This window comes from Callorhinus ursinus, unplaced genomic scaffold, assembly GCF_003265705.2.
Source record: "Callorhinus ursinus isolate GAN/ISIS: 27379988/994484 unplaced genomic scaffold, GSC_fseal_2.0 scaffold1, whole genome shotgun sequence".
NCBI lineage: Eukaryota > Metazoa > Chordata > Mammalia > Carnivora > Otariidae > Callorhinus > Callorhinus ursinus.
In genome coordinates this window covers 91915467-91942763 of record NW_027397063.1, presented here as the reverse complement: position 1 = coordinate 91942763, position 27297 = coordinate 91915467, and the positions used below count along the sequence as shown (strand labels likewise).

Below are 27297 nucleotides of genomic sequence, written 5' to 3'. Positions count from 1 at the left end.
GATGGAACTGGAGGGTGTTATGCTGAGTGAAATAAGTCAATCAGAGAAAGACATGTATCATATGACCTCACTGATATGAGGAATTTTTAATTTCAAGATGTTATTCATTTTAGTAATCTTTTCAAATAAATTTTGGCTTTGTTAAAATTTTTAAGCTTTTTTACTTTTTAAAACTGCTATGTTTAACTTTATTCTTCTTTGGTTTTGTTTTTCTGTATTTTTGTAGCTTCTTAACAGGCAACATTAGACCTTTGATTTTCAGGACTTTAATATTTCAACATTGGTTATAAAACAAGGTATATAGTCTAACTTTATTTTCCAAAAATATTTAATTTTGAAAATAATTCTAGGTTAATATATTTTTTTTCTTTTAACATTTAAATTATCTTTATCCTTTAACTTTTGGCATCCATAGTTTCTATTGAATAGTGTACCAAAGATTTAATGTTTTTGTAAAAGTGTTGTGTCTTTTTTCTTTTCTCTTGTCACTTTAAGGATGTCATCCCTATTTCTGATTTTAGGAAATTTTACTATATTAATCTATGTTTTGTTTTTGTTTTTGTTTTTGCTTTTCCTTCACAGAGCAGTCCAAACTCAATGATTCTCTGTGTTAAAGTCTTTCTTCAATTCTGGAAGGTCAGTAGACATTATCTTTTTGAATATTATTTCTGCTCAAATCTCACTCTACTTTCATTTTGGTATTTCATTTAGACTTAGATATTGTTCCTGTATTCCATAGCTCTCTTATATTTATTTTTGTTTTTCCTTCCTTTTTCTTTCTTTCTTTCTTTTTCTTTCTTTCTTTCTTTCTTTCTTTCTTTCTTTCTTTCTTTCTTCTTCCTTTCTTCATCTCTTCAGTGTTTCTCCATAACTTTATATTTTGTACTCTTTCATATGAACAATTCCGTATTCTGCTATCAAACACAATAATTTATTAATTTCAGATATTTTAAAATTCTAGATTCAATTTTAATTCTTTAAAATATATAATTCTTCATATATTTGGTTTACATTTCCCTTTATTTTCTTGAATAAAATAATTATTTTTCAAACTCAGATAATAATTATATTCAAGTCAACTGGCAGTCCATTTTAATTTGTCTACCTGTTTTTTGGACTTTTTTTTATATTTTAACAATGCTTCAATTTTGTTTCTACTTTCTTTTAATTTTTATGATACCCATACAGATATATGGAAGATTTAATGCATAAACTTATCGAACTAGATAGGTTCTGCCTAAATCTCATGTAAATAAATCTGTATCTCTCCTTTTAAAATTCAGGAAATGCACCTGCTTTTTTTAAAAAAAATAAATAATTCAAATAGATATGCCTATAACTCAGCTGCTAAGAATTTTGGATTCTCAAGCAAGCATTTTATTTTATTTGGACATTTATTTTTACCTTTTAACATTTTATTTTAAAATAATTTCAAAATTTTAAAGTCACAGAGAAGATGGCAGAGTAAGAGGATCCTGGGCTCACCTTATCCTATGGACATACCAAGGTAACAGCTACATTTATGCAACTAACTCTGAAAATGACCTGAAGATTGGCAATCTTCCAAAGTTAATCATAGAGAGGAGGCTACATTAAAAAGGGTAGGAGGGCCAGAGACACAGTTGGGAACCAAACCCCCAGCAAGACTAACCACAAATTGGAAGAATACCACCAAGGACAAAGAAGTGAGAGGATCTGACTCCACACCAGGCATTCCAGGCACTAATGATCCACACTAGGGAGATGAGTCCCCATAACATCAGGCTTTGAAAACCAGCAGGGCTTAACTTCAGCAGCTTTTAAAGTTAGCAGGTCTTAACTCCACATATTTTAATAATCATTAGGCTTAGCCCTAGGAGAACCAGAGAGTGATAGAAAACTGAGTCCCCGACCTTGAAGAGTCAGGATAACAACACACTGATAGACAGCATAGAAGCAGCAGTTTGAAAAGCAATTGGGGTATATGTGGAGACTTTTTTTGATTAATTTCAGAACATGCACTGGAGGGACAGGGATTTTCAGGAGATTTCTCCAGGAACAAAAGTGCTTGCAGATACCATTTCCCTTCCCTCCCCTAGTCTAGATAGCCAGACACTTGCAGGGGCCAGCACAATTACTCTAAACCACCTATCTTGCCCACACTATGTATCCCACCCCTATGTTCCTTTGTGTACCCACCCCATTCAACCCATTCACCTTGGCAGATGTCCCTCCAAAGCAGTTCCTGTCCCAACATATTCTGCAAGTGGCCCAGGCAAGGGCCAGTGCCACTCCAAAGTGACTCCTGCCCTTGGATAGAAGTAGATAACTAACATCACATACCAGTGTGACTGCAGTTCTAGCAGCTAAGCCTGTTAGCTGGCTGAGCAAGGAGAAAGCCCTATGGTTTAGGGTGCCCACAACCATGAAAAAGAGGCTAATTGTATACACTTGGTCTGACTGTCAGCCTTGCCCACCAATGTTTAGGGTGCCCACAACCATGAACATAGATGCAAAATTTTTCAACAAAATATTAGCAAACTAAATTCAAGAATACATTTTAGAAAATCACTCACCATGACCAAGGAGGATTTATTCCAGGAATGCAAGGGTGGTTCAATATCTGCAACTCAATCAAAATGATACACCACATTAACAAAAGAGAAAGGATAAAAACCATATGATCATTTTGATAGATGCAGAAAAAGCATTTGATAAAATACAACAACCACTCATGATAAAAACACTCAACAAAGTGGATTTAGTGGGAACATACCTCAACATAATAAAGGTCATATATGAAAAACCCAGCTAACATCATACTCAATGATGAGTAATTTCTCATTTCTCAAAAATGAGAAAATATGAAATATTTTCTTCTAATTTCAGGAACAAGACAAGAATGTCCACTCTTACCACTTTCATTCAACATTGTACTGGGAGTACTAACCATAGTATTCAGAAAACAAAAAGAAATAAAAGTCACCCGAACTGGTAAGGAAGAAGTAAAACTATCACTACTTGCAGGTGATATCTAAAGACTCCACCAAAAAACTATTAGAACTGATGAATAAATTCAGTAAAATTGTGGGATACAGAATTAAAGTACAGAAAGATGTTGCATTTCTATCCACTAATGACCAAGTGGCAGAAGGAGATAGTAAGAAAACAATCCCATTTACATTTGCACCAAAAAGAGGAAAATACCAAGAAATAAACTTAACTATGTGGTGAAAGACATACCCTGAAAACTGTAAGACATTAACAAGAGAAATTGAGGATGACACAAATGAATAGAAAGATATTCCACATTCATGTTTTGGAAAAATTAATATTGTTAAAATGTCCATACTTCTCAAAACAATCTATGTATTTGACACAATCCTTATCAAAATACAAATAACATTTTTCACAGAATTAGAACAAATATTGAAATTTTTATGGAACCACAAAAGATCCCAAATAGCCAAAGCAATTTTGAGAAATAACAAAGCTGGAGGTATCACAATCCCAGATTTCAAGATATACTATAAAACTATAATAATCAAAACAAAAATACTAATTCAAAAAGACATATGCACCCCTATTTATTGCAGCTTTATTTACAATAGCCAAGATATAGAAGCAACCCAATGACCATCCATAGATGAATGAAGAATAATTGGTGTGGGTGTGTGTGTGTGTATACATTTTTCACAGACTCACACAGAACACAATGGAATATTACTCAGCCATAAAAAAGAGTAAGAGCTTGCCATTGTAATAGCAATGAATGGACCTAGATGATATTATGGTAAGTGAAACAAGTCAGAAAGAGAATGAAAAGACCCCGTTTTCACTTATATATGGAATCTAAAAAACAGCACAAGTAAACAAAATATAGACTCTTAAATATAGAGAACTGGTGGTTGTCAGAGACTTATTTGGGGGGGTGAAATAGCTAAAAGGGAGTAAGAGGTATAGACTTCAAGTTATAAAATAAATACATCAGGGCAATGAAAGGCACAGCATAGGGATTGTAATTGATAATATTGTTATAATGTTGTATGGTGACAGATGGTGTCTACACATCATGGTGAACATTGAGTAATGTATAGAATTGTTAAATCAATATGTTGTGCACCTGAAGCAAATATAACATTGTATGTTAATTGTACTTCAATTAAAGAAAATTTTCCAACTTTCAGAGAAGTTGAAAAAATATATGAAATGATTCCATGTACTCTTTGTCCAGATTCAACAAGTTATGATATTCTACTTTACTCCTTAATATTTTATTTAGTGTATTTCTTAAGAACCAAATATTTCAGTTCTATAGTTTTCATATTTAAATAACATGTTAAAACAAGAGTGCTATAGTTATTATGTTTAGAAAATTTAACATTCCCACAACACTTTAACCTGCATTGTATATTTAAATTCATTACATTTCACAATAATGTCCTACAAAGGATTTTGTTTGTTTGCTTTTCCTATTAAAGGACTCAGGGGAAAAAAAATTTCCACTGTTTTTCATTCTCATAGTTTCCTTTAATCTGGAAGCTTTCCTCAGTCTTTCAATGTCTTTCTTGGCATTTGCTCTACCAGTTATTTCAAATTGGGGTTGGCTGTTTATTGACTTCCTCATTATTGGTTCAAGTTATGTATTTTTGGCTACAATAATATAAATTTGATTATTCCTTCTCAGAGTATCACATTTTCAATACTGTATTCCTGTTTGCCCATTATTTGCTATGTTAATTTTGATCATTTAGAAGTGTTGTTTGGTTTCTCTACTGCATAGTTACTGTATTTCCTTTTGAAGTTATCAAGCACTTGTTGAGTAGACATTTAAGACTCATTACTTCTGCCAAAAGAGTATATTCATTCTAATACATATTAAAGTAACATTAGATCAGATTGTTCCCAGGATATTTTCTCAGGGATTTTCTTTATGTAGCTTTGGGGGGTATAACACCCAAAGCAGGCTCGTTAACTTAAAAGTGTGTTATATATTGAACTATAAAACAACAACAACAACAAAAACCCAACAACAACAACAACAACAAAAACAGCTCAATTAATTAAAAATAAAGTAGTAAAATTTGACTTCTCGGTTTCTTTACGGCACAACAGATACATGTAGAACAAAAAGTTCTACATTTGGGAGCTTGTTTGGAGGTTCTAGCAGGGGAGCGCAGCTACTCGTATACCCTTGACCGAAGAATGGTCTTCTCCTCTATCCGGGAAGGTCGTCCTCTTCGACCGCGCATGCAGCTTCGGGAGGGATGCACATGGAGTGGTGAGGGAGGAAGGGGACACCCGCCTAGCCAGCCAGATCAGCCAAATCAACCCTGGCGATCAATGGGGTGACAGATGTCACAGCCAGATCGCCCTCACATCCAAAAGTTCTACATTTGGAAACATAAAAAACAAAACAAAACAAAACAAAAACCCTTTGGGAATCTAATGCAATTTTAATGTATTGACCAGACTTTTTAACTTGTTATATATTTCATTTATATTTTAGCAATAGTAAAGTTACACCCGTTTTGGGGTGTAATTGAACATCATTATCAAAACCCAGTGATATGGGGCACCTGGGTAGCTCAGTCAGTTGAGCATCTGCCTTTGACTCAGGTCATGAGACCAGGGTCCATCGACCCTACATCGGGCTCCCTGCTCAGCAGAAGCCTGCTTCTCCCTCTCCTCGCCGCTTGTGCTCTCTCTCGCTATCTCTGTTACTTTTGTCTCTCTCAAATAAATAAAATCTTAAAAAAAAAACAGTGATGATGATTTATATTATTATATGTCATTTACCATACTGAGGAGTTTGGAAACAAATCTGGAGTTGTGCAGAGGAAAAATTCATCTTTGTATTATTTCCAGAACCTCAAAAGTGGGACTTCAAAATAATCTCTTGCATACTTTTTAAGTAAATAGCAGTCTTATCTGTCTTCTTTCTAGAATTAAAACTGGGAAAATCAATATGTAAATTTTGAAGATAGTAAACAATAAAAACTTGAAGTTTATATATCATTTAGGGTATAGAAGAACCATATTTTTAAAACTTTGCTCCAGAAAATAAACTTTCTTTTTTACTCTAATGTGATTTTCTCAATCCTGAATGCTATATTAATTTAGCTTTCTGCACTTTCTGTACTTTCTAGTATCTTTTGTATATTTTGTGGATTCTCAAGCCATATAACATTTGAAAGAATAATTAGCATGTTTAAGTTGATTTCTTTTTACTGCTAGTTTCATTTTTCATTTCTCCCACTGAACTCTAAGACTTACAGGTTCAGGCAATACATATGCAAAAAGAGATATTTTCCTAGAAAAATTAAAAAAAATAATAAATGCAAAAGAGAAGAGTGTATAGAGACAAATCCTTAAAACAATGGATAAAAATATAGAAGTAGGAAGTGCAAGAGTGGTAGGTTACATTGTCCTAAAATATATTTCTTATATCTACTAATCTTTTCTGTTTTTTAGTAATAATTTTTTGTATTTGGTTATCCCTTTATGAGTTTTTTTCTACAAGTAGTATAATTTCTTTTAGCTTGATTGCTCTTCTAACCAAAGGATAAAATAAACCATAGCATTCAACTTCATATGTAATCATAGGAAGAAAGGACTATGATATATTAAATGACATTCCCAAAGTCCTATCACTGTCAACCTATGAGCTGTTGCTAGGAAGTAGATACACCCTCACCTCATAATTATGATAGATTGAAACAGAGAGAATTAAAACTCCATCCCCTTTAGGACAAATTTTTACTAATAGCCATTTTATATTAGCTTATTTGCCAAAGTAATATTTCCTAAATGACTAATATAGCCCATTAGAAAGGTTAGCCCTTCAGTCATAATATGATATCTTTATAACACATGATGAAATATATTGGTAAAATTACCTACTTGTTAAATTTTGAGTTACTATCTCTGATTGGATTGTCATAAGACATGAAATTTATTTCATAATGTAAACAAAAAAGGTTCCACATGTTAGTATTATCATATGTAAAATGATCAGAAAACAGGGAGAGAGGGGGAGGGAGAGTAGGAAAGAGAATAGGGGACAGCAAAGAGAGTATGTCAACATTTCATTTTCTAAAACAATTTTGAATTAAAGTGTATTTTATTTTTAGTATTTTAAATTCTGATTTTTTAATTGGGAAAAGTGTTAGCTGATTCAAATAAATAAAAAGGCAATGACTCTATATCATAATAAAAGGAATTTTGACTTCAATGGCTGTGAGCCAGAGTGGTGCAATCATGGAAAATAGATGTGAAAAAACATGGACATAATTGGTGTGCAAGTAACTAATTAGTACTAAAATTAATGGTTGTAGGAATCTCAGGCACGGGTGAAGGATATTGTACTCTTAGACATAACTAGGATTGTTTAATAGGTAAAATTAACATCTTTGAAGTGATTTACTGAGAATAGGTAAGCATGCGTCAGATGTAACAGTAATTACTCTGAGGTAAATGTTAAAGTATATTTATATCATAGTATTATCATCTGAATTAACAGTGTCTATTTATGCTCCAATCAGACAGCAGTTCTTCCAGCTGTGTTATTCCTGGAATTTTAGCAGGAACAAAAATAACATTCAGATAAATGCGCTAGGTTTGTGAACTTTTGTAATAGGAATACTGTCAAATTAAAAGATGTACATCTCTAAATGAGCATATTGAATATTTTATTTAATACAATCAAATTTTCTTCTCATAATCTATGTCTTCTCCATGCATTAATTATTTCCAAATTGAATTAAGTTTTTGAAGATAATATTATGGTTAACTTGCATTTTGTGTAATTTTCCTTTCCTTAGAATTTTAAACATATTAAATATTTACAAATCATTTGAAAAAGGGAGAGACAATCAAATGAGAGAAAAATATCTAATAGTATCTATTTGAACTTAATATTTAAAGCAGAATTACAGGGGCGCCTGGGTGGCTCAGTCGTTAAGCGTCTGCCTTCGGCTCAGGTCATGATCCCAGAGTCCTGGCATCGACCCCCACATCAGGCTCCCTGCTCCGCGGGCAAGCCTGCTTCTCCCTCTCTCACTCCCTCTGCTTGTGTTCCCTCTCTCGCTGTGTATCTCTCTGTCAAATAAATAAATAAAATCTTTAAAGCAGAATTACATGTTAACCGCACTATGTATTATTAGTAGTATTGTTATTAACAAAGAGATCTGGGTCAAGAATGAATTGGCAAATAGGGAGGATATTTTTAAAAAATGCTAACATGACCATTTTAAATCATAAATACTGAAAAATAACTATGACTAGAAAAAAACTAGAAAAAATTTTCTCAGGAATGAAATAATTTTTCTTAAAAATCATTAATGGATCTACATAGGTCTTTCCATAAAACCTGTAATTTTGAAATGAAAGCTTTCACTTATCTTTTAGAGTAAGATTATCTGCAAATTTTGTATATTAAATGTTGCTTCCTCATTTTGACCTAAAAGATTTTAAATATAATCAAATTTGGTTAAGAAATTTGTGGCATCTGCAATTTGTTTACCTGGCATGATGCCATTCCTGCAAGTCTTTTTTAGTATGTTTAGATATTTGTCTTTTTGTAGATAACTTGCCTATATAAAAAAGAAAATGGAAAGAAAATCTTAATCGTTCAGCAAATATTTACTAACACCTTTACTATGTAAGTCACTGAAGGGACCACCGTAAACACAACCAATAAAAATCCTAGACCTTGGGGCACCTGGGTGGCTCAACTGGTTGGGCATCTGCCTTGGCTCTGGTCATGATCCTGGGGATCCTGGGATTGAGCCTCAGTGGGGCTCCCTGCTCCACGGGGTGCCTGGCGTCTTCCTCTCCCTCTGCCTGCTGTTCCCCCTGCTTGTACACACACACACTCTCTCTCTCTCTCTGTCAAATAAATACACAAATAAAATCTTAAAAAAAAAAAAAACTTAGACCTCAAGGCCACATCTTAGTTTGGTTAGAGGGAGGGAGAGGACCAAATAGGTTTGAATCCATCAGCCACCTGAACATGTGCCTTGTTTATCTTGGGCATGTTTTCGGTTACCAATAAAAACATATAGGCAGAAAGATAGAAAGCATACTACTACCCTAATGGTTGTTTATAGGTATGTGTTGTATTTAAGCATTTGCCCCACTGTTTTACATCCATTGGGGAGGATGGTATGGCGGGTTTAGGCGGCTCAGTTTTCAGCTCTAGGTTTTGTGCAGGTATGAGGTTATGGTTTATGTCTCAGGATTTACATTGTAATCTCATCACCAAGTCCTGGCGGAGTGACTTCCCTCCAGCCACCATGGTATCACTTCCAATTTAACTCTCTCTCTGTTTCATCCGCATTTCTGGCAACTAAAGATATAAATGCATTTTGCCACTTATGAATTGGAAGCCCCAAATGAGGGCAAATTTGATGTTAGTATCACACTCCTCTGAAAATGATTCAGGAATATGACAAATGGCACTTTCTTGCATTTGGAGATAAAAGGAAGTTAATCCAAGCTGCACAATTTATTGTTGTACTTACATAAACCTTTCAAAAGTACATATAAACCCGAAAAAGCATAGTAACAGTGACAGAGAATTCCCCAAATCATCATTTTATTTAATTTTGCTAGTAAGAATAATCTCAAACTTTGAAGAGAAGCGTGAAAAGTCTTTTATTACACAAAAGCATAAAATGTGTATTGCTTCCTTTTATCACTCTAATGTCTCAATACTACAGCAAAATAGTATCTATGAAATATCACTGTAATGACAATAATACTGGTAATGCAATTTCAGTTTTAATTGTTTATCATAATGAGACAGAAAATGAACATATAAAAACATTTTCTAGCATTTCCTTATCATTTCAACAACAGATTTTATTTTTCTTCATATTAAAATGTAGCCAGTTCAACAAGCTGACCATTCCAATTTCTCACATTAAATTTTGTTTGCTGTTTTATTTATTTTTATTTTATTTATTTATTTTTGCTGCCGTCTCATCTCAGTAGCTCGCAGTCAAAACCTAATCATCTGTAGCAAAGCTCAGCCTCAGAAATCAGAATCATATCAATGTTATGTGAAAGAATATCCTATTAAAAAAGTATCATGCTGCCTTATGATCTAGTCTTCTAATTTCAGAATATCTTTGCCTCAACTGAATCTGCTTTTCTACCAAATATCACTAATTATCAGACATTATGAATGATGAAACTCCTTCCCCCATTAAATGTTATTAAAATAACATTTTAATGTTATTAAAATTTATTATCATTTCAACATTTTTCCTTCTTGCTATCTCTCCAATCCATTTCTTCCCATATATGCTGAAAACATTCTCAGGGTTAATTATTCCAAGCCTGTATGAGCTAAATTAAGACCTGTATAAAGGCAGATGTCTGATCAAAATCTCTGATTGCTCATATGGCCTCAATTGTGGGTAAAAAGAGTTTCCTGGAAATGAAAAAGAAAAAGCCAGTTTCTGTTCATCTAATTTTCTAAATGTCATTAAGGGGATCAGCTATTAACATGTCACACATAAAATGTGAAATGACCAGTACTTATCAGGGAAGAATCAGAGAGAATATTAACCATGTAACAGAGAGAAAAAAAATCCACAGGAATATTTGGTAAAAATATAATGAGTTAAAAAAGCAGATTGAGGACAAAATACATAGACCATCAAGTTGATATGGAGGAGGAATCAGAACAGGGAGACGTAATGGTTTGTGTTTTTGCCACAGAAGTGTGAAGTGAGCCAAAAGCAAAACAGGTAGTTTAATAAGATAGTGTTAAGACTCCCATGAATGCTGAATTGCGCAAATATCTTGTAAAAGTGCACTGAACTTGCCACTCTGCCCTGATTTTCACATTGTTTTATATCCCATAAAGTAATTAGAAACTATGGGCTGAGGAAAATGAAACTCTGGCAAAGTACGATGAGAAAGTCTGGATAGGAGTCTTGATGGGTTTCTACTGAAAATAGGATATTAGAGGACTGTGTGTGTTAAAGTGAAACTTCACCTTGCGTGTTCAAGAACATTCTTGGGAATTGCAGACCTACTCTACCTGCCTGAGCTCTGATCATGGTCAGATGAAGTAGTAAAGTAAATGTTCCACCAACACATATTTCCTCAAACTGTTGATGACATTGCTGTGTGGAATGAAGCATGAGAACAAGAGGGTAGGTCGATATATTAATCAAAATTACATTCATCTGCCAGCTGGAAACAAAAATATACTGCTGACAGAATTTGTTTGTATCATAAAGCTCAGGGTTCGTATGGTGGCTCAAAGTTGTCACTGGGAATTCAGGCCATTTCCATCTTTTTACCTTCTCACCCTTAGGGGCTTGATCTCTCACCACATTCTTGTGTTTTTATGGTTACATGTCTCCTCCACCGAACCAAACAAGAAGAAGCAGGAAGGGAGAATAAGGAATCGTTGTCATCTATAATAGTAAATTAAGCTGCTTTCCCAGAAGTGATCATCGAAATATGGACAGTTGTCAGAAATATGCTAGGACATTTGTGAGTTCTCCCTTCTTTTGGTAGTAAAAGGAAAATTGGATGAATAAAGGGATATAAGAATTTACCTCCTAGGCATACATCATACCTTAGTGGATTTTTTTCATAATATTAAAACATGAATTGGAAGTTTAATATCCTTTCTGAGCTAAAATAGAAGGTAGGTAGTTGTAATCAATCTTAGAGTTCCCCTCATATCTAAAACATATTAAGGTCATTTACATATTTGGATAATACTAGAATTATAGGGAAATCTAAGGGTCCTCAGCGTCCTTCAAATCCTAAGATTTGAAAAATAGGACAATGTCTTAGTAAACTCCAGAGACATAACTGTCTCAATACTTTGTTGTGTTTTCCAAAAACAGAAAATATTTACTCTCTTGTTGCAAAGGGACACCAAAGATTCTAGACTGTGGCATGGGAACTATCTGTGAGTTATTAAAAACAGACTCTGAGGCAGAGTTTGTGAAACATTGGCAGGTGTTTGAGGTTCGTATACCATACCTTCATCTATCAAAAATTTGTAGACATGTTATTTAATATTTAGATGAATATCTCTGTGATTGTTTAAAGATAAAGTAGAAAATCAGGCACTGGGTTCTCATTCAGATTACCTTCATTGATCAGCTGTTAAGTGTATTTTTCAGTTTTTTAGTGAACACAGGACAGTTGCTTACCCAGTGTTGTTTTCTGATTGCACTTTCGGCCGTGTCTTTTTCAAAAGGTTCTTTGCCGGTATGTAATGACTGGAAGGAACTAGCTATTTTTGTTTGTTATTTTGTAAGGCTATCAGCAGAAGTTTTCCTGGGTCTAATTCTACTTTTACTCTAAACATTCAGAATGTAGTTGGAAGTCTGGCAATAGAATAATTTCCTGTTACAGGTTTGCAGAAGTTTAATTTCTCTATTTCTGGCTTAATACTAGTCACAAAACATGAAGACAAAGATTGTACACATCTGTTTGAGAATTTACACCTAATTGGTGCATAAAAGGGTTAACCTATTCCTGAAGTCATCTAAGGATTGTCTTCTCTTTGCTCTCAGGACTGTATTAAAATATAATCTATTTTCATGAGAGTTTCCGAAGATATTATCAAGCATTTTCAGCTTTTTGAAACCACTCTAGTTCCCTATGCAAAATGAGGTCTCTTAAATCAGTCTTAGGATCTTCCTTTTCTGCATTTGCCATACATTATGTACATGTGAGTTTCATTCTTAGAAGTATTCTAAATTCTTGTATAAATTTCTGTTTATCTTTTTGGGTTTTAGAATTTTAACAATAGCTCTCACCTATTACCAGGACGAGGTCTCAAAATAAGCTTTAAGGGATTTGCTTTATTCTAATTACGGCTCAACTTTAACAGGCAATTAAGCATTGGAAGTTTCTTCTGGGTGGTCAGCATGGTAGTTAAATTAGATCAGATAGAAAGGTAGAGGCAGAGAACAATGGAAACATATAGGATAAGGAAAGGGATATGTTGGGATAAAAACCATTAGGTTCAATTTATTGTTTGGGGAATGTGAAATAGAGTTAAGTTCACATACTTATTCTTTGCCTTGGTGGTACAATTAAAATACTTTTGCAATCTGAATCTATTTGGAAGCTTTCTCATACCAGTTAAAATGCAAACCATTGGATGTTTGGGATTTTGATTTTTTTAATTCTAACTTATTTTTCAGATGAATAATTTAATTTAAAAGTTTAGCATCAGTGAACATATGAAGAAAAGGGTCTTAGTGAGCAATCTATTTTTTGAAAAGCAGTTTTGTTTTGTGTGTAATTCATTGTTCAACAGGGCAACTGTTGCCCAGATGAGAAAACTATTTGCCTAGATAAATTGCTTTTCAAGAATTTGCTGAAACAAATTGTGAAGTTCTTTATTGGTATGTGGACTTCTTTTCTTGGCAAGCATTTACTGAAATAAACACCTAAATTAGGCTGATAAAGATTATCTAGGTTCTAAGTCCCATCAGTTGAGTAATATTGAAACACATGGTCTCAATTTCACAGAAAAGTGTAAATCTTCTTTTCAGTTATTAAAGCAGGCTATTGGTAAGATTGGTCCTAAATTTATTGGAAATCAAAGGTAGAATCTGCATACTATATGGCCCAGATCTTTGGGAAACTTGAAGTTTTACAGGAATTTTATATATAAAAATTCATACATACTATGTACTAAAGAATTTAACCCTGCTCAAAGAGAGGTTGGGCCTTTGCTCTCAACTCCTTGGTGGGCGGGGGAGGGGATAAACTTGGAATGTCCTGCCTGATAAAAATGTTTGTTTACTTGGGGGTCTTGGGACACACTAGGTCATCTAACATGATTTCTAGTAAGGGTTCTTGGTCTTATGCTATCAGCCGGACCACTGGAGGGCCTGGAGAGGGAGGTTAGTTAGCTATGTGGGTAGTAAATCATATCCATGTAACGGAGCCTGGATAAAGACTGTAGACATCCTAAGTCTTGAGTGAGCTTCCCTAGTTGCCAACACTGCATGCATATTGTCACACATGGTTGCTGGAGGAAGAGGACAATTGGAAACTCCATGTTTGGAACCTTTTAGACTTTGGGTCTCTTTCCTTGACTGATTTTAATCTGTATCCTTTCACTGTAACAAACTATATGTGTGAGTATGACAGTTTTCAGTGAGTTCTGTGAACCCTTCCAGAGAATTAATAAAGCTAAGAATGATCTTGACAACTGCTGAATTTGCAGTGTCAGAAGTGGTGGTGATCTTCTGGTCTGTTCCATAACTTTGCAAATACATATACATATACATATACATATACATATACATATACATATACATATATATATGTATATACCTGCCTTCTTCACTTCTAATATATGAGATATATAAATCAGGTTACTTTTTCAGATGGTATATAGTACATAACTATTATGCAGATGTATCAATAATTCAATCATGAATACCTGATAATTCATTTTTTAAAAGTCTTACAGAAGCTTTCATTTAGGGATGAACACTGAAATATTATTTTGAGGTTTTCTTTTATTTTCCTATAATTTAGTCAAAAATGTATTAAATATCAGTGCTCTGAAATGCTTCCACATAGTTAAATGTCCATGTATTATTGTTTCTCTGCCTATTTTAAAACTTTAAAGACTTTTCTTTAATATTATCCAATATTTCTCAAAAAAGGATTTGCATGATGAATTATTCCTTTCATTCAAAAGAAACACAAACGTGGTTTAATTCAAAGGGAAAAATATGTCTGCATAAGATTTTCTCTGTAAGATTTTATTTTTTTTCTTTTTATTTACTAGGAAAACTTTATTTTACTTTAGCTACCAGAAAAATAAGAATCAAATTGAAGCCCAATATAAAATTTAGTTGCAATCAGATAATTGAGGTTAAGTTTTTTAATATCTGTATTTATTGATATTTTCCTAAATGCTAGTATAGTGTTTCCGAAACAGAACTCATTATTATTTACTCATGGCAAATAATGCACCAGTTTTCCTGTGCCATAATTTCCCCCTTCTAGTGTGATGTGATGAGAACCAGATATATATCAGGTCAGGATTGTAGGTAAAGAATAATCCAAAAGTGAATTTGTGCCTTTTGTCTCCTTAGAAATATAATGAAAAGAGTCCTGGGTCCTTATGCTTTGTAATATACGTAAATTTTGTCAGTGAATGGGATGGCACATGGCTGATTCAGTCAGTAGAGCTTGCTACTCTTGATCTCAAATTTGTGAGTTTGAGCCTCACATTAGGTGTAGAGATTACTCAAAATCTTAAAAAAAAAAATCATTTCTTCAGCAGGGACATAAAACTAGAGTCTCCAGCTTTACAACCAGGGATGTCCACAGTGTTCTAGGGTCTCATGCCCTTTTGAAAATGTGAACATATACCTCTGGTGTGGTAAATTTCTTTGGAATTCCCACTAGCTCATTAGTCATAAATTATCTTCTCAGGCTTCTCTTTTAGTTCCAGTCCCAAGTTTTAGTAAAATTTGCTAAGAAACTTAATTGTAGAGAAACATAAAGTATTTTCTCTCAACCTCCAAATTGGTAATATCTAATTCCCCTCTAATATTTAGCTTTTCTGTTTTGATAATTATATAATTTAAGCTTTTTAATAGCAGTTACAAAGGCAATGACTAAGTAGACTTCAATGAAACATCTTTTATGTGACAAAATGAATTCTGAATTAACTCAACTCTAAATATTTGTCTCACAATCAAAAGATCTCAAAGAACCCAAGTTAATAACGAACATACCAATATACTTGAATACTTTCTTGCAATTCCACATTCCATTGGCTTCTAAAAATACTTTAAAAAATTTTTAAATTTAATTTTTAATTTGTTACAATTATAGATAGGCTTGTGATAGTGAGAAATAATACAGTGATATCTGGTGTACCCTTTACTCAGTTTACCCTAATGGTATCTTATAAAACCGTATGCAACCATTATATATTGATGTTGATACAGTCAGCCAAGATGCAGAATAGTTTCATCACTATAAGGATCCTCCATGTTGCTCTTTTATAACCACATTCAATTCCCTTCTGCCTCCACATCCTTTTATCTCCTGGCATTCCTATAATACTGTTTCTGTTTCTATAATATTATCATTTCAAGAACATATACATAGGTTCATATAGTTTGTAACCCTTGGAGATTTGCTTTTTTTTCTTAGTATAATTCTCTAGAGATTAATCCATATTGCTGCATATATCAATAGTTCTTATTTATTGTTGAACAGTATTCCATGGTATGGATAAAACATAGTTTGTTAAAGCATTCGTTCATTGAAGGACACTTTGTGTGTGTATGTGTAATGGTAACTAAAGCAACTTTATACAACCATTTTCATGGTTTCTTGTGTGTATTGATGTAGGTTTTCATTTCTCTGAGATACATGCCTAAGGGTGTATTATAGATTCCATGGTCTTATAGATTTTGTGATGTTTAGTTTTATAAGGAACTGTCCCACTGATTTCCAGAGTGGCTATAATATAATAATCTATGAGTGATCCAGTCTCTGTGTATTCCTAGCCAGTATTTAGTGTTGTCAATACTTTTTATTTTAGCCATTGTGATTAGTGAGTAGTCATATTTTACAGTTTTAACTCATATTTTCCTAACAGCTAATGATATTGAACATCTCTTTATTTGTTATCTATATATTCTCTTTGGTAAAATGTCTCTTCATATCATTTTCTATTTTCTAAATGGATTGTTTCTTAATAATCATGTTTTAAGAGTTCTTTATATGTTCTATATAGGTTATGTGGCTTGCAAATATTTTCTCCCAGTCTATAGTTTGTGTTTTCATCACCTTTTAATAGGGCCTTTCATTGAGCAAAAGTTCTTAATTTTGATGAAGTCCAATTTATCTATTTTTCCTTTTATGGATAATGTCATATATAAGAACACTTTGGGCAGCCCAAAATTGTGAAGATATTTTTTTCTTTTTTTTTAAGTTGTGCAGCTTTATATTTTACATTTATGTCCGTGATTTGAGTTAGTATTTTTATAAGATGTGAGACTTAGGCAAAGAGAAGGGACCCTGACTTTTATGTGGATGTCCTCCTGCTCTATAATCATTCACTGAAAAAACATTTTTCCTCCATTGAATTGGTTTTTGCAACTTTGTTAAATTTGGGCATATTTGTGTGGGTCTATTTCTGGATTCTCTATTCTGTTCTTGAGGTATCTGTGTATTCCTCTGAAAACCCACATAGATTTGATTACTGTAGCTATATAATTAGCCTTAAAATTAGTAGACTGATTCTCCCAGTCTATTTGGCTTTTTAAATATTATGTTAGCTATGCTGTTTCTTCTGCCTTTCCATGTAAGTTTGGAATAATATTTTTTATATCTCCAAAATTTCTTGCTGGGAATTTTATAGGAATTATATTAATCATGTATATCAATATGGGAGAATTGACATCTTTACTATGGTAAGTCTTCTAATCCATGAACACAGTATTTATCTCCATTTATTTAAATATTCTTTGATTATTTATCAGTGTTTTGTAGTTTTCAACATTCAAATTCTATACATGTTTTGCTAGACTTACACCTAATTTTCTTATTTTTTTAGCAATTATAAATGACAAACTTTTAATTTCAGTATCTATGTGTTTACTGCTGGTATATAGGATTGCAGTTGAGTTGTATATGCTATCTTGTATACACAACTCTTATTCGGTCCAGGGGGTTTTGATAAATTCATTTTGATTTTCTATGTAAATAATCATGCCACCTACAAAGAGAGACTGTTTCATTTCTTCTTGCTTTATTGCACTGCCTAGAATTCTAGCACTATGTTGAATAAAAGTGGTGAGACCAGATTTCTTTGCTTGGTTCTCAATCTCAGGAAAAAGTATTCCTTTTTTCACTCTTAAGTAAGTTAGTTGTAGGTTTTTGGTAAATATTCTTTATCAATAAAGGAAGTTTTCATCTTTTCCTATATTTCTGGAACCTTTATCCTTGATCAGTATTGAATTTTGTCAACTACTTTTTCTTCATAAATTGATAAGATTATCTAATTTTTCTTCTATAACCTGTCAATATAAAGAATACATTTTTTGAAATATAAAACCAGTCTTGCACCCCTGAAATCAACCCCATGATTTCATGCTGTATAATTCTATAGATGATAGATGATAGATAGATAGATGATATAGAGAGTTAGATGATAGATAGATAGATGATAGATAAATGGATAGTTGAATTTTAGTTGCCAATACTTTGTAAAGATTTTTGTATTTATATTAAATATAAAGATTTTTGTATTTATATTAGATATTTATATTAGATATATTAGATATATAATTAGATATTTATATAAGATATAGATTAGATATATTAGATATTATTAGACAATAATAACTTCATGAAATGATTTGGGAAGTGCCCCTTTCTGTTATATTTTACAGAGGTGATTGTGTAGTATTTGTCTTAATTTTTTAATGATCTGGCAGAATTCCTTAGTGAAGCCATCTGGGCCTGGAATTTTCTTTTTTCTATTCTTTTTTTTTTTTTGAAGTTTTACTAAGTATAGATTTGTTTTCCTTTGTAGGGTACAGGGTTATTCAAGTCATCTATATCACGTGGGAGATTAGTGGTAGTTTGTACTTTTTGAGGACTTGGTCCATTTCATCTAAGTTGTATAATTTATGTGTGTAGAGTTGTTCATATTACTCTTTCAGTATTATTTTGGTGTCTACAGGATCTGTAATGCTATCACTCTGTTTTATTCCTGATATTGATAACTTGTCTTCTCCCTTTTTTTGTCAATTTCTTTCAGGTTTGCCTATTACATTGATCTTTTCAAAAAATGCAGCTCTTCATTTCATTTTTTTTTCAATTTCATTGATTCCTGCTCTTTATTGTTCCTTCCTTTTGCTTGCTTTGAGTTTCTTTGGCTCTTCTTTTTGGTTCTTGAGGTGAGACCTTAGATTCCTCATTTGACACTCATTCTCTTTATGGTTGTATACATTTAGTGCCATAATTTTCATTCTCAACACTCTTTGAGTCGTGTCTCATAAATTTTGATGTTTTGTATTTTTTGACATTTATTTCAATGCATTTTTTATAACCCACTAGTCCTCTTTTTTTTTAAGATTTTATTTATTTATTTGACAGAGAGAGAGAGACAGCGAGAGAGGGAACACAAGCAGGGGGAGTGGGAGAGGGAGAAGCAGGCTTCCCACTGAGCAGGGAGCCCGATGCAGGGCTCGATCCCAGGACCTTGGGATCATGACCTGAGCCGAAGGCGGATGCTTAATGACTGAGCCACCCAGGCGCCCCCACTAGTCCTCTTTTTTGACCCATGGATGATTTGGAAGTGTGTTGTTTAGTTTCCAGGTATTTGGAGGTTTCTCTACTATCATTGTGTTGTTGATTTCTGATTTGGTGCCATTGTGGATGATGAACATATTCTGTATGGTTTAAATTCTTTTAAATTTATTGAGGTTTGTTTTAGGATATGATCCATCTTTGTGCATGTTCCATGGGAACTGCAGGAAATCTTTTTCTGTTATTGGGTGGGGTGTTCTATAAATGTTGATTAGATTCTCTTAGTTGATGGTATCTGTATTAATTCCCTATGGCTTCTGTAACAAATAACCACAAACTTAGTGGCTTAAGACAACAGAAACTTATTCTCTTATAGTTTTAGAGAGCAGAAGTCTGAAATCAGTTTCTGCAAACCTCTTTAGTTTCATCTTCATATTGCCTTATCCACTGTGTGTATTAAATAGCTGATCATCTAAACAATTCAAATTGGATATGGGTGAAATTCTGGTCATCTAAACAATTCAAATTGGATATGGGTGAAATTCTGGATATGATCCATCCTTGGGCAAAATTCCTCTCTATCTATGGGTCTGAAAACTAGAAAACAGGTCATTTGTTTTTAAAATATCATGACAGGAATGGCATAGTAAAATAGTTATAGAAATTCCCATTCTAAAATTGAGGTATTGATCTACTTTAATTAGGTATTTTTCTATTTTTTTACTGTGCAACTTAGTTGTTTGATATATGCACACTTAGGACAGTAATGTATTCTTGATGGATTGACCCATTTCTCATTATATAAAGTCCCTCACAGTATTGGGTAATTTTTTTTGTTCCAAAGAGATATCAGTGTAGGTATTTTTGCTTTCTTTTTATTAATGTTTGCATGATATGTCTTTTTCCATCCATTTACTTTCAACCTATTTTGTTATATTTGAAGTGAATTTCTCATAAACAGTACAGAGTGGGTCATATTTTAAAGCCATTCTGCTAATCTCACTCCCTCTTTTAATTGGTATATTTAGGCTATTTACATTTTGTGTGAGTATTGTATAGTAGAGCTTAAGCACAGGCATACTTTGGAGATACTGCAGATTCAGTTCTATGACCAATAAAGTGAAGGCCATAATAAAATGAGTCAAATTAAATTTTTGGTTTTCCAATGTGTATAAAAGTTATGTTTACACTCTACTAGTTTAATAAGTGTGTAATAGCATTATGTCTAAAAATGTGTATACCTTAATTCAAAAATACTTTTTTATTTTTTAAAATTTTTAAAGATTTTATTTATTTATTTGACAGAGAGACACAGTGAGAGAGGGAACACTGAGCTTTCAGTGAATCATAATCTTTTTGCTGGTGGAGGGTATTGCTTCCGTGTAATGGCTACTGACTGATCAAGGTGGTAATTACTGAAAGTTGGGGTGTCTGTAGCAATGTCCTAAAATAAAACAACAATGGAGTTTGCCCATCAATTAACTTCCTTTCATGAACAATTTCTCTGTAGCAGGCAATGCTGTTTGACAGCATTTTACCTACCACAGAATTTCTTTCAAAATTGAAGTCAATCATCTTGAACACTGCCATTGCTTTCCCAACTAAGTTTACATGATATTCTAAATTTTTATTTTTTCAAAAATCTTCACAGCATTGGAGCACTTAACTGACTTCAGCTCAGGTCGTGATCTCAGGGTCTTGGAATCCAATGCCATGATAGGCTCCCCACTCAGCAGGGAGTCTGCTTGTCCCTCTGCCCATCCCCCCACTGTGTTTTCTCTCTTCCTCAAATAAATAAAATCTTTAAAAAAAAAAATCTTCACAGCATCTTCACTGGGAGTAGAATCCATCTCGAGAAGCCACTTTTTTGTTCACCCATAAGAAGTAAATACTCATTCCATTAAAGTTTTATCATGAAATTGTACCAACTCATTTACACACTCAGGCTCCATTTCTAGTTTTCTTGCTATTTCTACCACATCTGCATTTATTTCCGCCACTGATGTCTTGAAACCCTCAAAGTCCTCCATGAGGGTTGAAGTCAGTATCTTCCAAACTCCCGTTCTTGTCCATTTTTGAACTGATCCTACGAATCCCCACTAAAAGGTTTTCAATGTACTTTGCCCAGATCCATCAGCAGAAACATTATCTATGGGAGACAACTATATTTCTTCCACAATAAGATTTGAAATTTGAAATTACTTTTTGATCCATGGGCTAAAGAATAGATCTTTTGTTAGCAAGTATGAAAATAATATTAATCTAATAGGATTTCTCCATTAGAGCTCTTGGATGGCCAAGTATATTGTCATTGAGCAGTCATATTTTGAAAGGAATTTTTCTTTCTGAGAAACAGGTCTCAACAGTTGGCTTAAAATATTTAGTAAACCATGTTGTAAACAGATGTGCTTTCATCCAGGCTTTTTTATTACACTTCTAGAGCATAGGCAGTGTAAATGCAGCATAATCTTAAGAGCCCTAGGATTTTTGGAATAGTCAATGAGCACTGGCTTCAACTTAAAGTCACAAGCTGCATTAGCCCCTTACAAGAGAATCAGCCTGTTCTTTGAAGCTTTGAAGCCAGGCATTGACTTCTTCTCTCTAGCTATCAAAGTGCTAGAAGTCATCTTCTTCCAAGAGAAGACTTTTTTCACTTACATTGAAAATCTGTTGTTTTAATGTAGCTGCCTTCATTAATTATATTTAGATCTTCTGGATAATTTGTAGCAGCTTCTACATCAGCACTTGCTTCACCATGAACTTATGTGTTATGAAGATGACTTCTTTCTTTAAACTTCATGAACCAACTTCTGCTAGTTTCCACCTTTTCTTCTGCAACTTCCTCACTTCTCTCAGCCTTCAAAGAATTAAAGAGAGTCTCTAACTGAAGCAAGTGCTGGAAATTTTGTGACTGGTTTGATCTGTCTAGACCACTCAAACTTTCCAATGTCAGTAATATGCTGTTCTGCGTTCTTACCATTTGTGTGTTAAAAATAGCACTTTTGATTTCCTTTCTGAACTTTTCCTTTTCATTCAAAACTTGGCTGTTTGGTGCAAGGACCTAGCTCAGTCTATTTCAGCTTTTGACAAGCCTACCTCACTAAGCTTAATCATTTCTAGCTTTTGATATAAAGTAAGAAATGTGTGACTCTTCCTTTCACTTGAGGCCATTATGGGGACATTAACTGGCTTAATTTCAATATTTTTGTGTCTGAGGGAATAGAGACCTGAGGAGAGAGAGAGAGAGATGGGTGAGCCAGTGGGACAGTCAGAACACACACAACATTACTAAGTTCATCATCTTATATGGGCACAGTTTGTGGCACCCCCCAAAATTACAACAGCAATACCAAAGATGACTGATCACAGATCACCATAACAATTATATTAATGAAAAAGTTTAAACTATTGTGAGAATTACCAAAATGTGACATAGAGACACAAAGTGAGCAAATCCGGTTGGATTTGCTATTCATAGACTTGCTCAACACAGGATTGCTGCCAACCTTCAATTTGTAAAAAATGCGGTATCTGTGAAACACAATAAAATGAGATATGCCTGCATGCCACTTAAATTTTGTTTTGTTTTCTGTTAGTTTTCTCCATTGTTTATGGAATTTGGTCCTTCTATGTTCTTTTCCCTGCTTTCCTGTGGGTTCCTTTATTACTTTGTAGAATTCTGTTTTTATGGTTTTCCTAGGGATTGCTTTAAGTATTACATTACATCAGACACAATGTATGTATACATTACATTATATTAGAATTGACTGTTGCTATTATTTTAGAGTTTTAGTGAAGTGTAAAAACCTTGTGTCTCTTTTTATGTCTTTACTCTTCTTTGTTTATAACTGTCTTCAATATTGCCTCCACATATGTTTAGAACCACAACAGACATTGCTATAATTTTTTATTCAACCATCAAACAAAATTTAGAAAACTCAAAAGAAGGAAAATCTATCGAATTTACCTTTACCTTTACTTTTCCCTATTCTTTATTCTCTCCTGGCATTTCAATTTCCTCCTAACCATTCTCTGTGGGTGAGTTTGCTGACCACAAATTTCCATAGTTTCTTTTTATCTGAGAATATCTTGATTTCCTTTTTATTCCTGAGGTATATTTTAACTTTATATAGGATTCTGGGTTGCCAGTTCCTTTCCTTATAGGTTTAAATAGTGATGTATCACTTCCTTCTGGTTTCCGTGGTTTATAATGAGAAATTCACTTTCATTTGAATTGTTTTTCCTTCATTGATGAGGTTTTGTTTTTCTCTCACTGCTTTCTATATCTTTCCTTTCCCTTTAGTTCACACCACACCCGTGGGCATGGGTGAGGTGGATTGGGGCACTGCATTATAGCTTTGTAAGGGGTGGAAATCTAGCCTTTCTACTGTGCTATTTGTCTTCAGTCTAACAGTTTTCTAAAAGTTTTCTGTTGTCTGAGGCTGTCCCTTTCCTTGTCCTTTAGAAAAAGACAGGAATTTTAAAGAGTTATTTGCTACTATTGGCATTTCTCATTTCTGGCTTCTTCAGTACCAAAGATGAGAATCATGTGGGAAAAACAAAAGCTAAGAACTCACCCCTCTGTCTTCTCTTCGGTTGCAAGGTTCCTAGCCAGTCTGTCTTCTCTCTCCCTTTCAAAGTCTTTTTAGATAGGTTTTATATGTAATGTTAAGGGATTTTAGTTGTATTTAATAGGAGAAATATTAAAAAGTATGTTTCTTCCATCTTTCTGGAAGTAAAATCCTTCCATTGGCTTTGTAAATACCATTCTTTCTATCTATCTATCATCTATCTATTATCTATCTCCAAGATGTATATTAGTGTTCCAGAAGTATCTTTGGTTCATTATTCTATAATGCGTCATACATTTCCGACCCCATTTTCATTTTTAAATACAAATTCTATACAAACACTTCGAGGAAATCTTAGATCACTTTTGTTCTGAGTATATATGCAGGCAATGTGCTAGTTTTCTTTTATGGCATATAACATAAGAATAGCTATACTTATTTATAGTCCATTATTCTGCAAAATAATTTAAACACCAGAGGGTCAAGTGTTCAATGACTTCCAAGGTGTATCTAGGAAATGTAATCTAATCAGGCAACTAAGATATACACTCCAGCAAGTAGGGTATATGAAACTGTTAACCTAAGGAATGCCTTCCAATTAAATGCAATTCTTGTCTCGGTGTAGGTGGAATCAGCATTGTACATGCAATATTCTGCACTGCAGAAATAAAACATCATTAACAAGTAATCAAAGATTCTAAGCCCCATGACCATATTTTTTTTCTTCTTTTCTTTTTTTCTAGATCAACTCAATTTCAATCTATCTAGGACTCTTTCAATAACAGGGGAAAATTTCTAACACTGATATCTATAATACTAAACCTGACTGATTTACAGATCAGCAAATCATCAGATATTGAGGAGTGGGAATATTTGTAAAAAAAATATCCAGAGCTAGATATACTTTGTGAACAATACTGCTTATACATACTATGGTTCTGTAATAGTGATCAGCTGCACCTACGGAAAAATCTCATTTGGTTTTTATTACTTTTTATTTTTAACTTTAGTACTAAAGTGCTGAGACAGCTAAGTAAGCACAGAGGCACTTTTTGAATACTAATCTCTTAGATAGCAACCTCTGTTATAGCAAATACATTTTTAATGGGAAAAAAAAGAAGATAGAAAGTTTCAACACTAAATTAATTTAGAATTTACCTTTTTTTCTTATGAGATGTAAATTTTCTACCTCATGATTATTCTTTTTATTACTTTAGTAAAGTAAATGTCATTTGCAGAACTGGTGAGCTGCTACAGAATACTATTTATAACAAAAACAACTGCCACTTTATTCATATTTATGCAATTTATAGCTATGCTGTAAAGTATTTTTTATACTTGACACTTATGACAGAAACCCAAATCAAACTGAGCCTTAATGATTGCTGTTATTCTCTGAATATATGAAACAGAAGAGTAAAATAATAACTGAAAATATATTTTCAGGGATTAAAAAAGTAATCACCTTGGTATTCAAGAACAAGGAAAAGAACTGTTTAAATTTGATCAGAAAAAAATATATGTTTAGAAATGAAAAGAATAAAATCTCTATCAAATATATTACTACGCAGGTTATATTTTTTCTAATAACTTCTGGAATGGGGAGTATTTCCAATATTTATCTCTAATAGAAGAAAAAAACTAGAATTAACCTTTTAAACATTACCATAAAGTTATTTTCTTGATTCTTCAATCTTAACTGAAGCTAATCACAAGTTAATTAGTGCCTAAGCTATTAAAATATCAATTTCAATGCCCAATTGTATTAATTGGAAGTATTTGCTACAAAGGAATCTAGCAACTTTTTCTCTATTCTTAAGGAGTGTGCAAATTTCCCAGGATAACTTATAGTTGAAATATCACCAGTGATTTAACCATTCTTTATTTAAATTGATTATGTACATCTGACTCAGTGGTGGGTGTCACCATATAAATATGTGGGGACTAACCAAATCAAATGACCTCCTTAAGAGTTCACCAGTTAAGAACTGATGTCATTTGATGATAAGCCAGATGATTTGCTGAAGGAAAGAATAAAATCTCTAGCAAGTATCAAGTATTACTTTCTGGCCAATCATTTACTTCAGCAATCACACCAGATGGGAGACACAAACCCTTTTCGTCTTTATGTTGTATATGATTATTGAGATAACTTTTTAAATAACATGTTATCTACAAGGAGAAATTTTAAGTTTTTATTTTGATCAGTAACTCAAGGGTTTTTCCTACATTCTGAAAATAGTGTCACATGTCAAATATTTTACCATATAGCATTATATTATACATTGATGTCATTAAAATTTTAATGTTAAATCTATATTTGATATGGGAAATTACATGTATTTCATTTGTATCATGTGCTCTATATATGTAGATTTAAATGTTCTATATGTGTGTATAGATACAAATATTTTATATCTAAGAGGTTGTTTTATCCTGCTTTTATACTATATTAATAAATTTAGATTTTTCTTTGATTCTTTTATTATATAATCTAATTTTCATCTAATTAATAACATTGAATTTATGTGGTGAAAATAGCTTTATAAAAGTATTATTTAATAAAAATGCAAATAAATGATGCAGCAAAATGTTTTATTTTTTATTGAAGATAGCTGACATACAATATTATATTAGTTTCAGGTGTACAGCAGTGATTCAACAATCATATACATTATGAAATGCTCACCACCATCATCACAGTTACCGTCTGTCACCATACAAAGGTATTACAATATTATTTACTATATTCTATATTTTCCATCCCTGTAAATTATTTGTCTTATAACTGGAAGGTTATACCTCTTATCCTCTATTTCACCAATTTCCCCACCTCCCATTGGCAACAACCAGTTTGTTCTCTGAATTTGTGAGTCTATTTTTTGTATTTTTGTGTTTTTTTAGATTTTACATATGAGTGACATCGTACAGTATTTGGCTTTGTCTGATATATTTCTCCTAGCATAATACCATCTAGGCCAATCCATGTTGTCACAAATGGCAAGATTTCATTCTTTCTTATGGCTGAGTAATATCCCATTATATAAATACACAGTATCTTCTTCATCCATTTATCTATTTATAGACATTTAGGTTGCCTCCATATCTTGTATATTATAAATAATGCTGCAATAAACATAGTGGTGCATGTATGTTTTCAACCTACTGATTTTGCTTTCTTGAGGTAAATTCCCAGAAGTTAATTACTGGATCATACGGTAGTTCTATTTTTATTTTTTTGAGGAACCTCCATAGTATTCCTCAGTATGAATGCACCAATGTACATTCCTAACCACAGTGCACAAGGTTTCCTTTTTCTCCACGTTATCACCAACATTTTTTGTCATTTTGATACTAGCCATTTCTCATACGTGTGAGGTGACATCTCATTGTAGTTTTGATTTGCATTTTCTTGATTAGTAATGTTGAGAATGTTTTCATGTGTCTGCTGGCCATG

At 33.0% G+C, this 27297-nt stretch overlaps 1 long non-coding RNA gene across 1 annotated transcript in view; it reads left to right on the top strand.

Moving 5' to 3' along the window:
* Nucleotides 1-1442: 1442 nt before the first annotated feature.
* Nucleotides 1443-27297, top strand: part of LOC141370309 (uncharacterized) — a 62788-nt gene continuing 36933 nt past the window's right edge. The window contains exons 1-3 of the long non-coding RNA XR_012374231.1: nucleotides 1443-1507; nucleotides 2869-2973; nucleotides 26484-26566. This is a non-coding gene — a long non-coding RNA (uncharacterized lncRNA). The remainder of the gene's footprint in view (nucleotides 1508-2868; nucleotides 2974-26483; nucleotides 26567-27297) is intronic.